The 25,069-nt window shown below is 39.4% G+C and overlaps 1 protein-coding gene and 1 non-coding gene across 2 annotated transcripts in view; both read right to left on the bottom strand.

The window, feature by feature from the left end:
• VAMP7 (vesicle associated membrane protein 7) overlaps positions 1-25,069 on the bottom strand; it is a 1,102,798-nt gene that overhangs the window by 143,811 nt on the left and 933,918 nt on the right. The gene's annotated exons all lie outside the window — the stretch shown is intronic.
• On the bottom strand, positions 5,304-5,436 carry LOC125999786 (small nucleolar RNA SNORA51). Its single transcript, XR_007492256.1, has one exon. It is a non-coding gene; the product is annotated as a small nucleolar RNA SNORA51 (small nucleolar RNA).

Genomic DNA, 25,069 nt, shown 5'->3' with positions numbered 1-25,069 from the left:
CACTGGGGATTGAATCCAGGTCCACCCTGGGTCAGCTGCGTGCAAAGCACATGACGTACCGCTGTGCTATCGCTCTGGCCCGGCATTTCTATTTTTTTTTTTTTTTGGTTTTTGGGCCACACCCGTTTGAAGCTCAGGGGTTACTCCTGGCTATGCGCTCAGAAATCACCCCTGGTTTGGGGGGACCATATGGGACACCGGGGGATCGAACCGCGGTCCATCCACTTGCAAGGCAGACACCTAGCCTGTAGCGCCACCTTCCCGGCCCCTGGCATTTCTATTTTTAATTGAGGAACCTCCAAGCTGTTTTCTATTGTGACTCTGCCAATTTATATTCCCATCAACAATACACAAAGGCCGTTTTTATTGCAAATATTTATTTCTTGTTTTCTGATATAATCAATTAATGAGTTCTACTCATTGGGATTATTGATATACAGTTACTACAAATCTAGACCCAACTCAGGCTGGATTTTTACCTAAGTGGTATAATATAGTACACATGTATAAGGTCCTGGCTTCCATCCTCCCCACTGAACACAAAGAAACAAACACACACACAAAAGACAAGAAAACAAATAAAAAGCAAACAATAATTTTATTTGAATTGTGGGGGGAAATGAAGGAAACTATTAGATATAACAGAAACTAATGAACATGAGTGCAAAAATAATATTAGGTGACATTTAAAACAATTGTAAGAAGCCCAAGGCACTGTTTTTTATCCCTAGCACCATATTGCTTTCCAAATACTGTGGAGTGTTGGCACCCACCACCACTGGTGAACCTCCCCATCCACTATGCACATCTAGAATAAGGATTTAGCTTGCTTGATTTACATGTGTGAGGCTTGTGGTTCAATACCTCTCACTGTTATGAAATAAATTATTAAAATTTTCTGAAACCCTGGCTGCTGATTTCCAATTAAACATTTTAATATATTTTGTTTTGGTTTAAGAACAACATGCAGATTTTAGAAAATCTTTTTCTCATACTTGAAAATTTTTCATATAGATTGTTGTATAAGAAAATATTCTATTGACAATAGATAACTGGATCATTTATCACAAAGTTGATTTGTTTAATTTTGTCTACTATGTATACTTTTTATCAGTAATATGACAGATTCAGATTACTTGAAGCTATAAAAAAGTTTTCAAAGGGCCCAGAGCATTAGCATGGTAAGTAGGGTGTTGCCCTGCATGCTGCTGACTCAGGATCAGATGGATTCCTGGTACCACATATGTCTCCTGAGCCCCACCCGGAATAATCCCTGAGCACACAGCCAGGAGTAAATCCTGAACATCAACAGGTATGGCCCCAAATATCAACAGAAAAGGAAGTTTCAAAGACTGTAGCAAATAAAATGGAATATGGAGCAATAAGATCTCAAAGTTCCAGAATGATGTCTTTGCAAAATGAAGGAGCTTGCAGATATATAAATATGTGCATAGATGTATGTGTGCATTATATATATTCAAATTCATAACTTAGTTGATAAGTATATGGAAGGAGATATAATTAAAGAAAAACAATGGTAGAGGATGTTGGTGTAAGAATGGAGAGAAAGCACAGCAGTTATGGTGCTTGCATTGCATGCAGACAACCAGAGTTGGATCATGTACACCACCAGGAGCCTTGCCAGGAGTGATCCCTGAGATCTCTGCGTAAGAAACCTTGTGCACCAATGAGTGTGGTCCTCAATCTAATAATAATAATAATATTAATAATAAACTTTTTAAGTATTGAATGTATTAATGTTTTTATAGTTCTCAATTTAGTTAAAGGTCATTATCATAAAGCTAGTCACACAAAGTGTTATATGTCTTATTGGTTTTTATAAAATTAGAAACAAACATTTAGTACTTTGAGTAAGCCATGCTGAATCTGAAATACTTTTAAAGATATGGGTTTAGTGTAGAGGGGGTTAGGGTGCATACATGCACACACAAAACAGTTCCATTTCCCTTCTGATTTGTGAGACTGACCACCTTGCAATATACCTGGAGTTTGGCTCTCAAAATTTCTTGAATGAGAAAAGAGCTGAAATTTGCCAAGGCTAATTATTCTCTGCATCTAATGGTAGACTTCTCTGAGTCTTCTATCTTATGAACCCAGAGGATTTTTTCCAGCATTATTGCTGGGAACAGATAGTATATTTGCATTCATGTGAGCCCTAAGTTCTGTTTTTTTTCATATTTTCTTTATTTAAACATCTTGATTACATATATGATTGTGATTAGGTTTCAGTCATGTAAAGAATACCCCCCTTCACCAGTGCAACATTCCCACCACCAATGTCCCAAATATACTTCCATCCCACCTCACCCCCACCTGTACTCCAGACAGGCTTTCCAGTTTACTCATTCATTCACATGATTATGGTAGTTCTCTGTGTAGTTATTTCTATAACTGCACTCACCATTCTTTGGGGTGAACTTCATGAAGTGAGCTGGAAGTTTCAGCCCTCCTCTCATTGTCTCTGAGGATTGTTGCAAAATGACTTTTATTTTTCTTAAAACCCATAGATGAGTGAGACTATTCTGCATCTCTCTCTCTCTCTCCCTCTGACTTATTTCATTCAGCATGATAGATTCCATATACATCCATGTATAGGAAAATTTTATGACTTCACCTCTCCTGACAGCTGCATAATATTCCATTGTGTATATGTACCACAGTTTCTTTAGCCATTCATCTGTTGAAGGGCATCTTGGTTGTTTCCAGAGCTGCTTGGCTATTGTGGTGCTGCAATAAATATACTTGTGAGGAAGGGGAATTTGTATTGTATTCTTGTGTTCCTAGGGTATATCCCTAGGAGTGTAATAGCTGGGTCGAATGGGAACTCAATTTCCAGATTGTGAAGGAATCTCCATATCGCTTTCCATAGAGGTTGGACTAGACGGCATTCCCACCAGCAGTGGATAAGAGTTCCTTTCTCTCCACATCCCCACCAGCACTGCTTGTTCTCGTTCTTTGTGATGTGTGCCAATCTCTGTGGTGTGAGATGGTATCTCATCGTTGTTTTGTTTTGCATCTCCCTGATGATTAGTGATGAGGAGCATTTTTTCATGTGCCTTTTGGCCATTTGTATTTCTTTTTTATCAAAGCGTCTGTTCATTTCTTATCCCCATTTTTGATGGGATTAGATTTTTTTCTTGTAAAGTTCTGTCAGTGCCCTATATATTTTGGAGAATAGCCCCTTATCTGATGGGTATTGGGTGAATAGTTTCTCTCACTCAGTGGGGGGCTCTTGTATCTGGGCACTATTTATTTGAGGAACAGAAGCTTCTCAGCTTAATATATTCCCATCTGTTTATCTCTGCTTCCACTTGTTTGGAAAGTGCAGTTTCCTGCTTGAAGATGCCTTTAGTCTCAATGTCATGGAGTGTTTTATCGACTTGTTGTTCTATATACCTTATGGTATCAGGTCTGATATCAAGGTCTTTAATCCATTTGGATTTTACCTTTGCACATGGTGTTAACTGGGGGTCTATGTTCCCTTTTTTGCAAGTGTCTAACCAGTTCTGCCAGCACCACTTGTTGAAGTGCTCCACTTAGGATTTCTTGCTCCTTTGTCAAAAATTAGGTGTTTATATGTCTGCGGAACATTCTCTGAGAACTCAAGCCTATTCCACTGATCTGAGGGTCTGTCTTTATTCCAATACCATGCTGTTTGGTAACTACTGCTTTGTAGTACAGTTTAAAGTTGGAGAAAGTAATGCCTCCTATACTTCTTTTCCCTAGGAGTTCTTTAGCTATTCGAGGGTGCTTATTGTTCCAGATGAACTTCAGAAGTGTTTGATCCACTTCTTTGAAGAATGCCATGGGTGTCTTTAGAGGGATCACATTGAATCTGTATGATGCTTTGGGGAGTATTGCCATTTTAATGATGTTAATCCTGCCAATCCATGAGCAGGGTTTGTGTTTCCATTTCGTGTGTCCTCTCTTATTTCTTGGAGCAGGGCTTTATAGTTTTCTTTGTATAGGTCCTTCACGTCTTTGGTCAAGTTGACTCCAAGATATTTGAGTTTGTGTGGCACTAATGTGAATGGGATTGCCTTCTTAATGCCCATCTCTTCCCTATCATTATTGGTGTATAAAAGGCCATTGATTTCTGTGTGTTAATTTTGTAGCCTGCCACCTTGTTATATGAGTCTATTGTTTCTAGAAGCTTTTTGGTAGAGTCTTTAGGGTTTTCTAAGTAGAGTATCATGTCATCTGCAAACCGTGAGAGCTTGACTTCTTCCTTTCCTATCTGGAAGCCCTTAATATATTTTTCTTGCCTGATTGCTATAGAAAGTACTTCTAGTACTATGTTGAAGAGGAGTGGTGAGAGTGGACAGCCTTGTCTTGTACCAGAATTTAGAGGAAAGGCTTTTAGTTTTTCTCCATTGAGGATAATATTTGCCATTGGCTTGTGATATATGGCTTCAACTAGATTGAGAAAGGTTCCTTTCATTCCCATCTTGCTGAGAATTTTGATCAAGAATGGGTGTTGGACCTTATCAAATGCTTTCTCTGCATCTATTGATATGCTCATGTGATTTTTAGTTTTCTTGTTCATGGACAAGCAAGACATTTCTGTGTGCTTCTCTCTCCCTCTAACATATTTCACTTAGCATAATAGTTTCCATGTCCATCAATGTATAGGAAAATTTCATGACTTCGTTTTTCCTGACAGCTGCTTAATATTCCCTTGTCCATATGTACCACTTTCTTTAGTCATTCATTTGTTGAAGGACATCTTGGTTGTTTTTAGAGTCTGGCTATTGTAAATAGCGTTGCAATGAATATAGGTGTGAGGAAGGGATTTTTGTATTGGATTTTTGTGTTCCTAGGGTATATCACTAGGAGTGGTATAGCTGTATCATATGGGAGTTCAATTTCCAGCTTTTTGAGGAATCTACATCTTATTTTCCATAAGGACTGATCAAGATGGCATTCTCACCAGTAGTGAATGAGAGTTCCTTTCTCCCCAATCCTTGCCAGCAATGATTGGTCTTGTTCTTTGTGATGACTTGAGATGGTTATTTTGATATGAATCTTCCTGATAATTAGTGATGTGGAACATTTTTTCATGTGCCTTTTGGCCATTTGTATTTCTTCTTTGAGAAATTGTCCGTTAATTTCTTCTCCCCATTTATGATGGAGTTAGATGTTTTTTCTTGTTAAGTTCTGTCAGTAACTTGTATATCTTCTATCTTAGCCCCTTATATGATGGGTATTGCATGAATAGTTTCCCCATTCTGTGGGTGGCTTTTGTATCGTAGGCACTATTTCCTTTGAGGTGCAGAAGCTTTTTTTGTCCCCCAATTCACAATGCAGACCAGGCAAAGGGCCCGTGTTAAGGTGTATATGAGGTGCATTTACTGTACCTCCTCTTTCTATACAGTCAGTGTAAAGAACACAGCCTGTGGTAAGAATTGGGAGGCCTTATCTTATCTTTTCTTTTTTTGATCCTTCACCAGTACAACATTCCCATGACCAATATCACAGTGTCCTTCTCCCCCACCCCCCACCGGCCTGTACTCTAGACAGGCTTTCTACTTCCCTCCTTCAGTTGCATTTTGTGCATAAGCTTTGAAGCATAATATAGTCCAATCTGTTTAACTCTGTTTCCACGTGTATGGAGTGTGCTGTTTCCACATTGAAGATGCCTTTACTCTCGATGTCATGGAGTATTTTCGTACATGTTTAATATATCTTATAGCTTCAGGTCTGATATTCAGGTCCTTAATTCATTTGGATTTTACCTTTGTGCATGGTGTTAGATGGAGGTCTGACTTCGCTTTTTTGCAAGAATAAAGGTTTCTGGGATCTGGATGGATGGAAATCCACTAAGTACTGAATAAGTCAGTAGTTTGATGCCCTCGGTTCCATTCAAGATTCAGTCAACTACAGGGTTTTAGCTATCTTAGAGCTGAGATGTATTGCATAGGCTATATAAATCACAGCTTTTGTACCTATTCCTCTGTCAGAGAACATTTGGGGTTCCACATCTTTGCTATTGTATTTAGTGCCATAATGAACACAGATGTTTATAGAACTTTTTGAACTAGTGTTTCTGTATTTACATAGATGACAGGAAGTTCAATTCTAATATTCTTGTATAGAAGTTTTATTCTTTTGCTTTTTGAGAAACCTCCAAACTGTTTTCCACAGAGGTTAAACCAGACAACATTCCTACCCACAGTGAATAAGGGTTACTTTACATAACATTCCCTTCAACTGCTGCTTCCAAACTTTTTAAGATATACCATCCTTACTGGTGTGAAATTATATCTCATTTCTGTTTTTATTTAAAGTAATTACTTTAAAAATAGAAGCATTATCAATATTTTTCAGAATATCAGAATGGTATTTGGATCCTGTATAAATATATATATACACACATATATAAAACCATATAACTAGATTTTCCTTTGCAGAATTTTATCCAATTAAAAAAGAATTTTATACAAATTTAGTAGTAGTTTTAAAATTTCTTATTGATTAGCACCATGTTTAGGAGCATCCATCCTGTGAAAGGAACCTTGAATAAAAATGTTAAATGAAAATCATTAAAGATTATAACTTGGCAAGAGAACAGGTAATTTTCTAAGTCAAACAATAGATGGGAAACAAATCATATTTTGAGGGGCTAAAAATTGGTACAGGGGTTAGAGTGCATGCCTTTCATTAATCTGAGCCTGGTTCAAATCCTGGGATCTCAGGATCCCCCAAGCACCTATAGATGTTTCTGTGATAATTCCCAGCACAAGAATTCTTGAGCAACATCATCTCCTAGAATCTTAGCATTCAACTATTTGGCTGGTTGTCTAATAATCTCAGGGAACTGCTCAGGTCTCCTAAGAACCACTTCGGAGGAGAACCCCTGCTCCTCACAAAAGTATTTTAGAAAAGATGACTGATGAACATGTTTGCATAAAAGTTATGGAGTAAATTTATAGCATATTGTTTTTGATATGAAAAATGTTCAAGATTAAAATAATCTTGAGTTTTGCTATGTCTACTTGGATTTTTTCATGATACAGGTTAATCATGCACCTTTCAGGTTCAGTTGAACTCAAGACTTAACTCATACAGATCATACACTGAGCCAAATTATCAGTCCCTACTATATCTTTTTTGATTGGGGCCATACCTGGCTGTGTTCCAGTTTTACTCCTAGCTCTACCCTCAGGAATCACTCCTGGCAGGGTTGAGGAACTATATGTGGTGCTTGGGATTAAACCATGGTTGGATATATGTGCAAAGCAGGCACCTAATCATATGTACCATCTCTCTTGCCCCATATATTATTTGTAAAAAATATCTTTTTAACAACTTTGGTGCTCTGGATAAAAATGTCCATTATAGGGGCTGTAGCAACAGTGAGGTTGGACCTGGGTTTGATCTCTAGCAACCTGTATGATCCTCAAGAATTGAAAATAGTGATTCCTGAGTTCAGAACCAGGAGTATTTCAGGGTGTACCTCAAAAATAAACCACCAAAATGACCATTATATAATTTTATAAAAAGCTGTATAACGAAAACACATTTTTCTCTCTGCCTTAGGCTCCAATATAGCAGGACCGTCACTGAATAAGGCACAGGGCTTACAATCACCTCTTCTAAGTATGGTAACTTCCAGAAATATATAAAAAGGATATAAATGGGATTAGTAATGGGGTACTGTATAGGCCATTCTCTTCCTAGATAGCCCCAATGTCAACAACAGTTAGGATTATATCTCACTTACTGATCCTATGTTCTTTCTGCCTCCCCAGTTCTGAAAATCTTATTGTGTATGAATTGTGTTCTAATGTTTGTACCTCATTAGGGGTCACTGCTCCAGGTAGGATCAGAATCCTCTGAAGGACAGCTCAACTATCTGGGGTGGTATGTAGGTTTCAATCTCTTTAAGTTTGGTTTGAAAAATAACCCCGAATTTACTATGTTAACCATTTCTAATCAGGCCAACCTCTAGTACTAAGTATATTCATACTGTTCTATAACCAAATTCCAGATCTTTTATATAAGGCTAAATTAAAACTCCTGTATTTATTAAATAACTCTTTCGGAAAGCAAAATGATTTATCTAGCATATGAAATGCTCCATGTAGCTAACAAGAAAAGGCCAGAAAACCCTAGTGAGTTATTATCTCCTATCTACTAAGATGGCTGCTATTTAAAAGAAGAAAATAAATTAGCAAGTACTGGGAAGGGTGTGCACTGCTGATGGAGTTATATTTTTTTTTGGGGGGGGTCACACCTGGCAGTGCTCAGGGGTTACACCTGGCTCTTCCCTCAGAAATTGCTTCTGGCATGGTCAGGGGACCATGTGAGATGCCAGGATTCAAACTGGGGTCCTTCCTGTGTTGGTGCATGCGAGGCAAATGCCTTACAGCTGCTATCTCTCTGGGCCCAAGCTGTTGGAATTTTTTAATTGAGTAACTTCTATGGTAAATAAACAGTGTGATGATTTCTCAAAACATTTTTTAATTACTGTATTAGAGCAGGTGTGATAGTACAGCAAACAATGTACTTGCTTTCTTGCAGCTGAACCAGCTGAACCCTGGTACCATATATGGTCCATCAAACTCCACCAGAGATTATCCCTAAGCACAGCCAGGAGTAAGCACTGAGCACCAGGTGTGACCAACTTCGCACCAGAAGTGACATTATTGGATTGGAGTAAGGCACTTGTGTTGCAGTCAGTTCTCCATGCATATGGTTTTGTGAGCACTGCCAAGAGTTATCCCAAAGTTACAGAGCCAGAAGTAAGTTCTGAACTCAAGTGCACCTTGGGTGGGTGGACAAATAGACAGAATATGAAAGACACACGTAATGGAATATTATTCAGACTGAGTAAAGAGAAAAATTCTGACACATGACATATCAATGAATCTAAGAATATTATACTAAGTAAGTGGAAAATATATAATTTCATTTATGTGAGGTATCTAGAGTTTGAAACAGAAAGTAGAAAGGTAGTTGCCATGTTTGAACTGAGCCAGCTCCATAGACTCAGTCTTTTCTTGAATGAGATGTAAACTGAGCCATGAAAAATTATGGCTACACCAGCCCATGAGGCACAAAGCTGGCCGTATAGGGAGGAGAAGGTGGACTAAGCTCCAACCCTACCATAGTCATGTTTGCTGCCTCCATCATCCAGAATCACCATTTCCCAGATAACCTGCCTTATCACTGACCGTCCCTGCTGGGACACTGATCTGACCATATTTCAGGTATGCCAGTTGTTAGGCTGATATCACCAAAGCTTTATTTGGATAAGTGCAGGAACCTTCTCCAGTACCTTCCTTCTTCCTCTGGGAAATTCTAGAAGCTGTAACCACACCCACAAATGCAATCACCATGTTCAAACTGGGTCTTCCTTCTTCCAGGAGAACCTACAGCTGAGTATATGTCCCTAAAATTAGTAGTATTGTAGCTTCATCTGTTTGATACTATCATCCCTAAAGAAACATCCCAATTTAACAGACTGGACATATAACAACAAGATCTCACTAAACATTCTGCCATTGTATTAAATACTTCATTGGTTAATACAATATTTTCCACAAAGGATCTTGCCAATATACTTTTTTATTTTATTTTTCTTCTTTCTTTTCTTTCTACACTTCCATTTTATTTTTTCTTTCATATTTTCCAATAATTTTGCTTTCACTTATCTGGAAACATAAATTATGATTAACTGTATCAACTATGTGATGCATTTTCTTTAAATAAATTAAAAAATTATTTTCCAATAAAAGAAACAAAAGCAGAACTGCAGTTTCAGGGCTTGGGTGACTGACTTGTTAAAAGGTGCTTTGAGGGGTCCCCGGGGATAGCTCAATGGATTAAAGAATTTGTACTGACAACATAAGGCTGAGAATTCAATACCTCAATGGCACTACACATGATTTCCAGTCAAACTGCAGCCAGGTGTGTGAAAGAACAACCCTTGGAGATCACCACCCCTGGAGTGTGCTAGCACTAATGTTCGACTCCTGGTGAGCCTCACAATTAAAATAAACATGTATTGTAGACCTACCTATAGATGACAACCGCTTAGGAAACAACAGCTAGAATGTTAGCAAAGAGAAGAAGGGAGAAAAGGGGGCTGTTCAGGAAATTAAGCAAGAAAACACAAGCTGTCCTGTTGGATCATAAAATGTGTTAAGACTTCTGAATGATGACTGTGATCAAACCTCTGAAAGCCTCTGTGAAAACTCCATAAGGTTTGGAAGGCAGATGTGGAAAACTCAAGTGTTATGGTCAACCAAGTCAAAACCTTGCAAGAAACTGCCTTGATAATTAAAATAGCCTCCTAGCATAATAAAATAGTCAGCCTTGGGCTTTATTTTTGCTTCATCTCTGGGTATTAAGTGGAAGTGGAGTGAGACTACATGTGGGATTCTTCGAAGATTGCAAAGTGACACAGACTCAAAACTCATGTCTCTATAGTCCATATCTAATAAACCAGTGGACCTTACCAGAAGGTGTATATATATACAGATTATATATATATATATTCCAGGTCCATGTTTCCTTCAGAATCCCTCAATTGATCCATGAAAGAGCACATGATTTCTATCTTTAATATAAAGTCCCATGTGTACATTTTTTATATTTTGTACAACTATGCCCCAAACTCCTCAGTTCTGATTCTGGGATAAAACAGTGCATTAACTGCACACATCATTTCAGAAAATCAACTTTAAGAAAAAAACAGTTGGAAGATGGCATGTGTGAAATTCTTATGTCAAACTTTTGGCACTCTGACTATGACCATTAGAGCCTAACTATTTCAATAAGGTTTTGACTTTCACTGAGTTGGTTTGCATGTGACTGAGTAGTAGATTAACACTCATGTTTATTTCACACCCTCACAGAGGACCCCAAGCAGATTCATTGGCTCCCCTGGCCCTATTGACTGACTGTATCCAAGAGCTGAGTGTTAGCTGTATCCCCAATGAATCCACTTACTTTTCCCATCCTCTACCTTGGCCTCAGTTTGCTCACTGGTACACTGGTGCATCATTTCTGCTCTGTAAACCCTGGGAGGATTAGCATGGTGCAACTTCCCAGCTTTGTACATGTGAATGGGCAGTGTGTGTACCTAGAAATATGTGGGTACACTATATGGGCAAACAAAAAAGAAGGGTATGGGAGGGTTGTCTTTAGGATATTGGTAAGTGAAAGAGCGCAACCTGGTGGAGATGCAGTGTTGGAATAATATATGCATTAAACTATAATTATCAACATTGCAAAACACATACAAACAGGGGAATTTCAATATAATTGAAATACAAAAATAAAGTGCAGATAGCTACCCCATAAGTGAACCTTCACTTTGGAGATGAGTTGGGTTGGAAGAACCTTCACAGCATGTATTGGTTCATTTGGAGATGAAGGAGTGAACTTGATTGAGATTTGTGGGTTTAAGCTTCAAGTATACAGGTGTCTGGTGCAGCTGGTTTTCAGAGTGGCCCTTACCTGCAGAAGTGGTTGCAGGTGCAGATTTCCAGGAGATGCCATGCTTCTGATGTCTGGTTCCATGTGCCATTTTGTGTCTGCCAAGGAGCACAGCCCCCTTCTTTGGCCTTTCTGATGCAGGCAAGTATTACGGACTTCAGGATCAAGTGTCTCTTAGTCACGTGTGCCTTCACTGGGCATGGTGAAGCTTCCTAGGGGTCAAGGCTTTTCTCTCCATTTAGGAAGGAATTCAATATTCCCTGCTGTGAGCCTCATGTATTGTCTGGATCACCAGAGTGTGAGCATGGAGTGAAGGACACCAAAGTTAAAGTGGGCCCAGCTGCTCACCAGAAGAGCCACCTTGGGGTTGCAGGATGTAAATACTGCATGCCCTTAGCTGTTTTCTAGGGAATCCATAGCATCTGCCTCCCTGGAAGCATTGGGCTGAGGCAGCACAAAAATGTATGACAGAGCCAACCTGGCACATTTTCCTTGCTCACTCAGTGTCCACCTGGGGTACTGGGTACAGTCATGGGCAGTACCAGGAAGAGGTACAAGCTCATGGGCCTCATGGGCAGAGAATCAGTGACCTACTATGCTGAGCACGCTGAGAACAGAATTGAATTATGGGTAGGGGTTAGCTGAAGGAAGAAACTTGAGCCTACCCTGACAAGATCTCATGACAGGCAGAGAGAGAGGGAGAAAAATATTTTATATCTGGGATTGGAACCCAAGGAAGGCATTCAGCCACTGTGAACTAAAAAACCATAGAGTGTAGAGGCAGCAATGGAGCAGAGTAAAGAATCTGGTGTTCAAGACAGACCTGGTTCTGAGTTGTAGCTCCAGGTGTGCACACCTTTGCTGATAACCTGGGGACTCAAAGGAGATGGAAGCATCTGCCTCCTTCCAGGCTTGTGAGAATGAAGACCATCTATTTGTTCCTGGCATATGGAGAGTGAGATAATAGCTTCCTCACATATTTGAGCTGTGAGTTTTGTCCCAGGGACTGTCTCCTGAGGATTCTATTGCAATGTAGCAAAGAGTATGTGAAAACCCCAAACTCAAATAGGTATAGGTGAACAACAACCAAATGTGTGGGATTCCTGTACATAGCAACAAAAGGGAGAGGAAGAATAGGAAGGAGAGGGAAGGAGAGAGAAGGGGAGGGGAGAGGAGGGAAGGGAAAGGAACGGGAGGGGAGAGGAAGGAATGGAAAGAAGGAAAGGAAAGGGGTGGGAAGAGAAGGGAATGAGATGGAAAAGAAGGAAAAATGAAAGGGAGGGAGGTGAGGGGTGGAGAAGGAAGCGAAGGCAAGGCAAAGAAAGACAAGGGAAGGAAAGACAATGAAAAGAAATGGAGGGGAAGGGAGGGAAGGAGAACTAAGGGGAGGGAAGGGGGAGAGGAAGTAAGGGAAGAGGAGGGAATGAGAGGGAAGGGAAGAGAAGGGAAGGGTAGGAAATGAATGGGGAGATTCCCTTCATTATATATTTGAGACTTTTTGTTTTAGTTTCTGGGTCATACCTGGCAGCGCTCAGGGGTTGCTCCTGGCTCTAAGCTCAGAAATTGCTCCTGGCTGGCTCGGGAGACCATATAGGATGCTAGCATTTGAAACACCATCCTTCTGCATGCAAGGTAAACACCTTATTTTCATGCTATCTCTCCAGCCCCTATATTTGAAACTTTTAAGTATCTGGCTCTTAGTATCCAAGAACAAAATCTGTTCTTATGGAGATTGCACTACTTCTGGAAAATTTCTACACTGATTCTTATGGAAACTTTGATTTGGGTGTCTATGACATGTTACTATGGAAGACATGTGGGTAAACTAATGATAAACTATCTACAAAGATGGAATTCAATGTTATCCCAATTAAACAATTAAAATAATGATCCCAATTAAACATAAAAATAAGGAAACAAAATAGAAGGATACTCGGTTTGGTTATTCCAGCATCCTTGTAGAGAATTTTAGATGCATTAACAGTAAATATCTTTTAAAATTTCATATAGTCTCATTTATTTATTTTTCTTGCTTAAGAATAAAATACATATCTGAGTTTGAGATCCAGGATTGTATCGCCTATTTCTAGATCATCTATCCTGTTCCTTTGGTCTGTGTGCCTCATTTTATTCTAATACCAAATGGTTTTGATTGCTATGACTTTGTATTGTCTTTTGATTCAGGACAGGTGAACTTCCATTTCTCCTTCTCTCAGGATTTATTTGGTAATTTATGGTGTTTTGTTTCCACACATTTTAGAATGGTTGAAATTTACCAAGTCATTTTAAGGGTGGTTGTGTTGATTCCTTTTGTAAATTTCAATCGGGTTATCTTCTTCAAGAGGAGAATTCCCTTTTGTGAGTGAACTTTCATCTCTCTTCAAGAGCTCGGGTCCAGCATGTTCAGGTGGACTTGAGCCACTTGCTATTTGCCTCACACATGCTGTTTCAGCACTCTCAGGGTCGGTATCAACTGCAAACCAAAAGACAAGACTGAGTTAGAGCTAAGTGTATTTTAGCAAATCCCACAGGTAGGTGGCGGTGCTTCTCAGTGCAAAAGACATTATTTCTATCAAAAGGCAGGAGGATTTGCTTCAGGTTTCAAAAATAACACATAGTGCACCGTCCTGTGTCTTTTGAAAACCTACAATAATGTGGGTGGACAGAGCAAGTAACAAGAAAGCATTCCCAACGTGCTGGCACTGTGATTTAATGTTACCCTCATGCCCTTTGCAAGTGGAGAAGCTGAAAAGTCTCACTGATGTCAAGCTGGCAGATTCACAGCGAATCACCAAAAATCCCTCTCAGTGATTGATGAACCTCATTCTGTTTTCAATCACAGCAAAGCAGATTTTATTTCTCTGCCACGTCTGACACCTCCACCTCATTTATTCAAACTCCTCTGTGCTGGGTACCTCACCAGGACTGGCAGAATAATCTGCACACCATTGGAAACAGCATTCCCTTGGGGGCAGTCAGACAACAAATGAAATCACAGATGGAAATTTATTCAGAGAAGAAGGAAGAGCAGAAGAGGGATCCTCAATGGGTCTTGTGCTAGGCAGGATCTTCTGAGGTACATGTGAGCAGAGCCTGGAAGCACCAAAAGAGCAGGCCCTGTGTACTTGCACAAGACTATATCCAGGATGTGGTTTGACAGGAGGAATGGACTCAGATATGAGCAGGGAATAGAGAAAGAAAAGACAACGGCAAGGCCAGTAGAGCAGGGTCTGGTGGTTCAGAGTTTTGGATCATACCAGGAGTTCAGATTTTGTTGTCATTGACTAGGCAGGGTGATGAGAAACTTGCAGGCTCGATAAGACATAGTTGAGTTTCGTGTACACTTGATTACTCAGCAGGACAGTCGATCAGAACAGAAGATGGGAAACATGGAAATTAGAACTTGAGACTGATTTCTGTACCAGATGCTAATGGTGGAGCTTTTGTGAGGTGTTGGCAGAATATTTGGGAGGAACAGAGAGTAATGGCAGCAGTCAGAATTGATAAACTCATCAAATGGCTAACCTGTCTTGGGATAGTAGAACAAAGCACAACAAAAGAGCAGCAAGAGAAAACCATGTGTGACATAAAGCATTTGGGAGGAACTACTGAGCATTTAATGGTGCCAGGTCCACTCAAGGGTGAGGCAAGTGCTTTTAAGAGTTGAGTGCGGTGACCTTCCTGATTTTGCTTCAACAATTGAGAATGTCATGGTGGTTCTATTTACACTGTGGTTATCTGCAGACTCCAATTAACAAGGCATCTCCACTCCATGCCCTCCCATCGGAGCAGAGGGTTGTTGTAGCTCTATGGATGTCACACCTGACAAAGTGAGATGGAGAGAGCTAGGAGGGGAACACTTTTAGAGGGGGCATGTATGTTACAAGGTGAGGCAGGCAGTCACCTGAATTGAGATGCCAGATATTTGGGTGTCTGGTAGATTGTGTTGGAATTAAAATGACATATGCTGAAGATATGACGTAAGTAGTTATGTTTGAACGTGAACTTCAGGAGCAAGTTTTAGTGTTGAGATAGGAAGGAGAGATACTTGCAGTGAAAATATCACTTTCTAACACTGCATAGGACTATGGGGTGAGAGGGCATTGAAGAGAAAGGTCCTCAACTCCACATGGAGGTACCTAGTATCTTTAAAGCAGAGGGCTAAGAAGAACAATCAGAAAAGGGAGTGACAAGCACAGAGTTCAGGAATCTAGAATAATAAGGCACCCAAGAAGATTTCCATGGAGGGAAGATTACACAAGTATCTCCATGTCACTGAGAAATAAAGGATAAAGTGAAAAAGGATAAAGATACTGGGAAGAAGGCAAACACACTGACTTAGCACTCAGACTTTGAAATACCACATGTGCAGCCCCTGCCTTTTGTTGCACTCAGCCCTCCTTCTGCAGTAGGAACATACTTTATGCTAACTCCAAGTAGCTGAACCCTCTGTAGCCTTCCTCAGTGCAAGCAAGCATGCTCACATCCACCCATCCCTTGGGAACAGAATGACAAACTTTGTCTAAGGTAGGGAGCCTAGACCTGGTTTCCCCTTTCCCTGTGTGCTAACCCCAGGTGACATACTCTGAATTCTCTTAGGTGGCACAGGACTGTCAATTTCAGCAGGAGTTTCATGTCGTCAAAGACGCCATTGCATATGATCGATCTCCCTTATGGTTTATCTGTTGGAAAACATCAGGAAAATATCCATCAAAACCAGAATCTACTCACTATAAAACAGTCTTCATGTACACTAAAACTCATGAATTGATATATAATGAATGCAAGTGCAACTTTCGTGGGAGTCCCCCGACCCGCGGGGGTGTGGAGATGAAAGTTGCTAGTTATTAGTGGGTTCACTCGAGCAGAACCGACCTGTAAAGAAGAACTAGAGAAATTAGTAACAGAAGCCTTCAAGACAACGCATGCTGTTCAAAAAGGGAAGTTTATTGTTGGGGGATCAGCTTTTAAGGGCTGAAACACGTTAGGGGTGTTACAAATTTTACACCAATCACAGTTACAAGCATTCATTAGCATAAACTGGGGCAGGTAATAGGGAGGGGCAAAAAGATAGACCTGAGCACGTTTTACTAAAAGGCATAAGATTCAAACAGAGTTCTTAATAATGTTTGCTAACACAAAGGCAAACTCTATATTTTTCTTTCTGGCTGGATATATTGGGCTGCTCTGAATTACTTTATTTTTGTCTATTTCCTTTGTTCTCAAGGCATGGGCCTTTTGGTCACGTGGGTGACCAGATTAGGAATTACTGAGGTGTCCTATGTCCCAGGTTTCATCAGCTAGGCTCCCCACATGCAAGTTTAAATCATGGGCCCAAGACTTACTATCCATCAATATGCAGATGGAACAACACAATGTTAAAGTAGTTTGAGTGAAATAGGGACAAATGACATACTTGTGTCATTCCAACTCAAAAGTGTAACAAGGATTTGAATAAGAATAGCAGGGCATGAGTTCTTCTTGTCAACCAAAGTGAAGACATGTGGCAATCTTTGAGATAATGACTCATTTAGCTTTAGCCCTTGAGAGGGGAGAAAAAATAAAATAAATAAATCTGCAGAGATTTTGGGCTTCATTTTATAGACTTACTAACACTTTATAAACTGATATATATGGATGAAGTGTCAGATAGATTGAAAATCTCAATTTCTCTTTAAATTTCGGAATACTCAGAAATAAAAAGTCTTAGAAATCAGCTGGTATAAGGAGAGATTTATAGTAGTGAGAATGGTACTGAGATGTCTTCATCAAAGCATAACTCAGGAACATCCAGAATATCATCATTTCACAAAAATAGAGCATATTGACGTACCTTGTTATTTTTAAGTAGACCTAATAGCACAGATTTTTCTAGGCTACCTGGATCTGTTCAGATAGAGAATCTTATTTATTCACATATTCATCACAGATGACAAATTGTGCAAGTTTGACTCTTGCAAACTATGAGCTATCATAGTAAAATAAGTCTATACACAAGGACTCAAAGACATACTCCTCTGGAGAGAAAATGATCCTATATTGTATTAGCAGTCTATCATCTTTATAACAGAGATCAGACATCATGACAACAAAGGTTAGAGTCTTGTGACTAGGGCATGGCATGTCTTATAATTTAGATCCAGGCTATACTTAAGTAACTTCTTAGTTCGCCATCATGGAAGTACATAGGTACAAACCTCTAGGCCAGAACCACTTGTTTATATTTTCAGTAAAATTTCAGAATGCATTGTCCTCCCTCATACCATCAGTCCAACTCAAGTCACACTTGTTCTCCTTATAGAAAAAAACTGCACCATTGCATTATCTTGTTGGCCAAAGAACATTGGGTAATGAGACTTACTTTCATGGGTATCTTTATTCATTGCATTGTTTTGTTAGTCTCCCTTTTTATTTTATTTTTAAATTGCTCTATTTAAACACCGTGCTTTACAAAGTTGTTCTTAATACAGTTGTTTCAGGCCTTCAGTGTTCCAGCTTCAATCCCACCACCAGTTTAACATTCCTTCTATCATTGTCCAGGTTCCTACCCACCCACAAGCCTGTCTCATTTGGAATGCACAAATAATTGACTATTGCTTATTATAAATAAATGATAATGGAATTATGGAAAAAACTTTAATAACACATTTCTGAATATTGTTATCTCTCACAGTGGAGTCATTAAATCATTATTTGAAGGTTGACTAAGCTGTCTATTGCTATTTGAACATTTTGTGCTATTGACTTTGTGGAGTTTAGGTTGCTACATCTATGCTACATTCCCATCTAATTTGGTGTGGTAGGTGTGGCTGAGGTAACAGCATTGAAGAATTTGGAGGTGCCATATATAGACAAAAGGCCCAGAAATTCCAGGTTCTGTGGAGCTGTGCTGTGTTTACATAGCAGTGGAGGTGAGAAGTGGCTGTAGCTTCAGGAGTTTCTGGAAGTATGGAGGAGTGAGGAAGTTTCCTGCTCAGGGAAAACCCCCAAATTTTCACCCCCATAACGACATACCTGGAGTTATTGTCAGTCAGGGGTATCTGCACAGATTAATAGTGATGCAGTCAAGTTGGAACATTGGCATGGTGGCAACTGTGGGATGTGAGTGCAGCTGCTGGAAATCTGGCAGGGCTGGGACTCAGGCCGACCCCTCCGGAGGGAGCTCCAGAGTTTTCAGCCCTGAAGTCAATGTACAATATGAATATCTGTATTTAATCTACAAACTTTCTTTCAGAGAATGTTCCTTGCACAAAAACCTTGGTGCGTAATGCCAGAAATGTGTTCAAAATAAGATTTGATTAGTTGAATGGATAGATTATCCTACTTAAAATTGATAAACAGTACAAGGAGTTCTTGTAAATATAAATTATCATGGATTCTCCCATATTTCACATTTTATGGATAGAAGGATCCTCTGCTGAACTAACTGCAGGCAATGCAGTAGAATATTGGGTATGTGGTCTTTATTGTTAGCTATGCCTAGATTCTGTCACATTCTACCTGGCTAAACCTGGCAAATCACTTACAGTCTTAAAGAAAATCACACTTTTCATTTCAATAAAGTGGGCAAAAATAGTTTTTGTGACAGTGGTTATTTTAACAATGACAATATATCAATATAAATTGAGTAAATTGTGTAGAATGTGTGTTAACAACATACTTCCCATAATTTTGAAAAACAAACAAACACCTGGGCCTGAGAATACATAGGGTTTCAGTGAAAACAAAAAATCTATATATTAATGTGGTACAAAATAACTACTGATGCAGTAAAATCTTACTTGTAATGAAGACATATTTTCATAATGAGCCAACACTTTCACACAGACATGTCTTTTGTAACTGACAGAATCTCCTTCCAGAGAACTTATCTAAATAGCTACAAAATTAGATCATAAATATTTTCATACATCTAAGCTTTATAACCATGCTTTTAATTAAAGGATATTTTTCTTTTGTTTTTTTTTTTTTTGGCCACACTTGGTGACTCTCAGGGGTTATTCCTGGATATGCTCTCAGAAATTACTCCTGGCTTGTGGGACCATAAGGGACGCCCTGGGATCGAATTGCGGTCTGTCCTATGCTACAGCAGGCAAGGCAGATGCCTTACCACTTGCTCCACCGCTCCTTCCCCTATAATCATGCTTTTAAAATAGAAGATAAATTTTTTGACCAGTGAATTTTAACCATTTACATATTTATATAAGAATTATACAATGTCTTTAGACATCATAAATGTATTCTTTTATGGTTCTGTAGGTCAAGAATCTGAAAAAAAAAGTCACAACCATGACTGGGACATTTTGGAGGCTTTAGAGTCGAATATATTCTTATCTATATATATCAGAAACCCAGAAAACACTGTGCTCAACAGTGAGCAACAGAAAGTCTTTCCTTGGGTATAGATAGTATAACAGGTAGGACATTTTCCTTGCACATGGCTGATGCAAGTTCAATTCTCAGCATCCAAACCAGGTTCAATCATTAGCATCCAATATGGTCTCCAGAGAACTGCTAGGAGCAATTCTTTAATGCAAAGGAGTAATCCCTGAGCATTGCTGGGTGCAACCTCTAAACGAGTCTTTTCTATAAGGTCAGGCACAAGATAAAGATGATTTCTCTCACCACTATTATTTAATATAGATCTTGCCACATCAATAAGACAAGAAAGAGATATGAAAGGAGTTCAAATTGGAAAGGAACTAGAAATAAACTGTATTCTTAATAGAATATTTAGACATAGCTAATAAAATCGCCTCAATTATATATAAAATAAGAGTAATCAGAAAGATATAGGGGCTAGAAAAATAAACCAAAGAACTTGATGTAAGCCTGACATAGGGAGTCCTGGTATCTATTCCCAGCCTCCAGGAACTCCTGGAGTAACCCTGGGAGCCACCAACACTACTGAAAATACTCAAAACAAAACACTCAAAGCCATTTTTTTTCTGTGGAATATTTGGCAGGGGAAGGTTGGGCACCACATTGTGCTCCCAGGTGCTACTCTTATGTCTGCTTCAGGATTGATCCTGGTTGTGATCACTGTCTCTATGCAGTACTGGGGCTCAAAGATGGTAGGCAGCATATAAGGCAAACACCTTAACTCCTATACCATCTCTTCTGCTCCACTGTAGAAGGTTTTTTTAAAATACATTCTTTATTTAAACACTGTGGTTACAAAATTGTTCATAATTAAGCTTCAGTCATAGAATGTATACTGCCCTTTACCAGTGCACTTTTCCTCTCATGTCCACTCCCCCACATGTCTTTGAGACAGGCATTTTTCTTCTTTCTCTCCCTGGAAAGACTTTAGAGGGGTCACACCCAGCTGTGTTCAGGGGCAACTCCTGGCTCTGCACTCAGAAATTACTCCTGGCAGGCGCGGGGATCATATAGGATGACTCAGATAAAACCCAGGTCAGCCACATGCAAGGCAGATGTCCTACACACTGTGCTGTCATTCTGGCCCCATTGGAAAATTTTGAACAGAATTCTCCAAATTATTATTATTAATAATAACAGAAATAAAATAATAGTAAATAGGATAAAAATTACAGGAAGCAGTAGTTGTACAAAGTTTTTTTTAACCACAAAAACCTAGAATTCTAGTATTTCAGTAGGATATAGTGTTTGATCATGCATTATGAGGAGGTATAAATTTCTACCCTACAACATACACAGTATTTTGAACCAATGTTTCCTCAACTAAATAGGAAAAGGTAGGCCCAGAGAGACAATGCACTGGCCTCGCATGTGAATGACCCAAGTTCCATCCCTGCACCATATGACTCAGTATGTGGAGCACCAGGAAGTGTTATCTCTGAAAGCTGAGTCCTGAGGAAGGCCTGAGCACAGTTTAGCTATAGCCCTCAAACAAAAGAGAGGGTAGATTATTTTGAAAACTAACAGCAGATGGATTCACAAAACAGAGTAAGTAAAAATTAAAAATCACATCAGGGACTGACAGTTGTTCAAACACTTTGAATACTTTTATTTGATTAATTTTAAATTAGATGTCCATGACAATAACAAAAATATGTTCCGAGATTGTTACCACACATCTAAGTAATTCTTAGAAATAAATGTGAAAATCTTACATAAAGCACTTACGTTAAGGCACTTATCTTGCACTTGACCAACCCTGGTTTTATTCCTGGGACCACATATGACCCCACAAGCACCAGAAACTCTGATTTCTGAGAGCACTTTTAGGAGTAAGCCCTGAGCATAGTGGTGGTGGTGTGACCCAAAAACCCAAAACTCAAAATTAAAACTTTTGGGCTGTGAGAAAAATGAATCTTAGTGGGAATTGTACAGTCTGACTTTCCTAAGTTAAAAAAGAAGGGAAAGTCTAAAATAAATAGTGTGTTAGGTATTGGAAGCAACATTGAATAAACCGAGACTAGATAGCTAGTATAGGGGCTATAGCTCTCATTTGATCTCTAGCTCCACCTGGTGTATGAGCACTGCCAGGCACAACTGAATATAGATCCTGGAATATCCCTGTAGCGCCTGATTGTGGCCCAACTCCGCTCCAGCTAATATAAATGTAGTAAACCTAAAACTTAAAAGATATGTCCAGAGATATGGTGCAGAGGTTAAGAGGCTGCTTGCATGTGGAACAAGCCTGGTTTGATACCCAGCACATTTGGTGCCCCGAGCACCAACAGGAGTGAAGCCTGAGCAAGAGCAAAGGATAGTCCTAAGCACCATTTCATGTGGCCCAAATCTTTGCCTGACCTCTAAAGAAAAATACATATATAAATACAGAGCAGGTAGATTAATTATCTTGCATTTATATGAGTGAAGTTTATATAAAATGGGAGAAAGAGATAGATTAAAAACAGGCAATAAATTTAAATTTATAAAATTTACAAAAGGAGAGCTATAAAAGATAAAATCTATAAAAGAGAAAGTAGATGTTTGTCCTTTAGGAACAATAGTACCATAGAAGAAACCTAAATGAGATTGACGAAGAAAAAAAATTCACAAATAATTCTAAGAGGGGTCAGAGCAATGGCACAGTGGTAGGGCATTTGCCTTGCACACTGCTGACCTAGGACGAACCACGGTTCGATTTCCCTGGTTTCCCATATGATACCCCAATCCAGGAGTTATTTCTGAGCACAGAGCCAGGAGTAAATCCTGAGCATCATCAGGTGTGACACCAGAACAAAAACAAACAAACAAAAAAAACCAAAATAATTTTAAGAATGATAAAAAGACATACAACTTTGTTTTCTGCAGACGTGAAAACACAAAACACTGAAAATTTCATTAAATTTGCAAAGCTAATTGAACATAAATTTAAAGAGAATACAAATGAAGCCATGTGGAAATTATGTTCATGTTAATAAAAAAAACACCATATAAACATGAAGGAAAAGTAAACTTTTACCTTCACCTTCAGAGAATATAATTGCAGGTGTGTGGAAATGATGATGCCCATGTTAATAAAACACAACCACCATATACACACAGAGGAAAAATAAACATTTATCTTGACCTTTTTCAAAATCTCTGAAAGAAAACTTGGTGGTTTCATTATAATCACAACTTCAGGGAAGCAAATTTTGGTGATTTGGAGTTGCAACTCTTAGTTAGCATGATTTAAAATGACTATTTTATGCCATCAACCAAAGAGCTTTTAAAATATAAACACGAGACCGTCATAGATTCCTAAAGTCACTAAATGAAATAACTTTTGGCCCAGAGGAATAGGTCAGTAACTTAGAACCCTTGCCTTGAAAGCACAAGGTCAGAAGATCAATCCCTGGTGACATCATGGGCCCTGAACAAGACCCTGGCAGCACAAGAGTTTGAGCCCAGAAAGAATCTCTGCACCTGACATCTTCCATGTGCCCCCCAAGCATTTTCCAGACACATCACAGCCAGGTCGGTGTGAGTGCCAAAGCTAATGCCAACAAGCATTACAGCTAAATGTGTGAGCACCCTAGATGGATAGGTACTTGACCTGTCATTACAAAAGTGATATCATCAACAACAAATCCAGAGAAATAGCACAGCAGGTGAGGCGCCTGCCTTGAGCAGGCTAATCTGGGTTCAATGGCACCCTCCCACAATGATATCTGAAGACAGAGCCAAGAGAAAGCCTTGAGCACAGCTGGATGTGTTCCAAAACACCAAACAACAATATTATAGAGGAATAAAGGGAGGAAAAATATTTTAAAAGAAAATTTAAAAAAAAAATGGAAAGAAAAGAAGGAACATTTTTTTAAAAAAATCTAAGAAATTCTGTCACCCAAGGGTTCTATATTAACAGAAAGTAAAAAGAAAACAGACACTGAAAATCTTGCTCATGCATCCATCTGAGTAAGGAACTGTATCTAAGGCTCCTACACATTGCTGAGAGAAAGAGAATCCAATAAAATGTGGATGTAAAAAGGTAAGAAAATATCCTTATAAGGGCATAGCAAAATAGCCACTAGACATAGACAGGTAGACCAAGTCATGAATTAGAGAAATACTGATTTATTTGTTGGTTTCGAGACCACACCTGACAATGCTCAGCGGTTACTCCTAACTCTGCACTTAGTTATCACTCTTAGCATGCCCAGGGATTAAATCTGGCCTGGCTGTGTACAAGGCAAGTGCAACACTCTGTACTATTCTCCAGCACCTGAGAAATGCCAATTGAAGCCATCATGATATACCACTAAATATAAACAGAATGGCTATAATGAGAGACCCTAATAATCACTAACGAGAAGATTATTTCAATTGAGATTATAAAGGGTGTTAGTTGAGGGGGGACACCTTGGGATACCTTCAAGACATTAGGATGTCTGGGAAAAATGCAGAACTTTTGGAAGTATATGTTCAGGCCTTTGAGACTTCTCCATACCTATTTATTTATTTACTTATTATTTATGAAGCTTTGTATTCATCCTGGTGATTTGTTACAGTTCCCACTATCCCCAACTCCCCAGGACAAAAGCAGGTTCGATCCCGACATCCCATGTGGTCTCCTGAGCCAGGGGACATTTCTGAGCTCAGAGCCAGGAGTAACCGCTGAGTAATGCCGAGTGTGGCCCAAAAGAACAAACAAACAAAAAAGGCTTTCCCTTCCTGACAGGTACACACCCCCTCCTGTGAAACCCAATTCATTGTCCTGAGGGGTTCTAGAGCAACCCCCACTGCCAAAGTCTTATCAGGTAGCACAGACAAGGCTAATCCAATGACAGATGAGAAGCATCAGGCAATGCCTGAGATTACAAGGAAGCTTTTCCCAGTCCTCCCAGCTAAACATAGACTGGCATGAGGGAACCCCGTGTTTCATATGAAAAATTTAGTCCCTCAGCAGAAGTGACTCTGGGTCACTATGCCAGGAGTAGCACTGGGCGAGGCTAGACAAAGCTAAAAGAAGGGGGCAGAGCCACAGCACAGCCGGGATGGGTGTTTGCCTTGCACAAGGCTTACCCAGTTAGATCCTTCACATCCCATATGGTTCCCTGAGCCTGCCAGGAGGGATTCCTGAGCACAGAAGCCAGGAGTAACATCTGAGGGCCTCTGGGTGTGGCTCCAAAACAAAACAAACAACCACAAAAGAAAAAGCTAAAGAAGTAAAAGTGAAAGAGGGCCA

Source organism: Suncus etruscus, chromosome X (genome assembly GCF_024139225.1).
Source record: "Suncus etruscus isolate mSunEtr1 chromosome X, mSunEtr1.pri.cur, whole genome shotgun sequence".
Lineage (NCBI taxonomy): Eukaryota > Metazoa > Chordata > Mammalia > Eulipotyphla > Soricidae > Suncus > Suncus etruscus.
The sequence above is the reverse complement of the archived record's forward strand: the minus strand, read 5'-3'. Positions and strand labels throughout refer to the sequence as shown.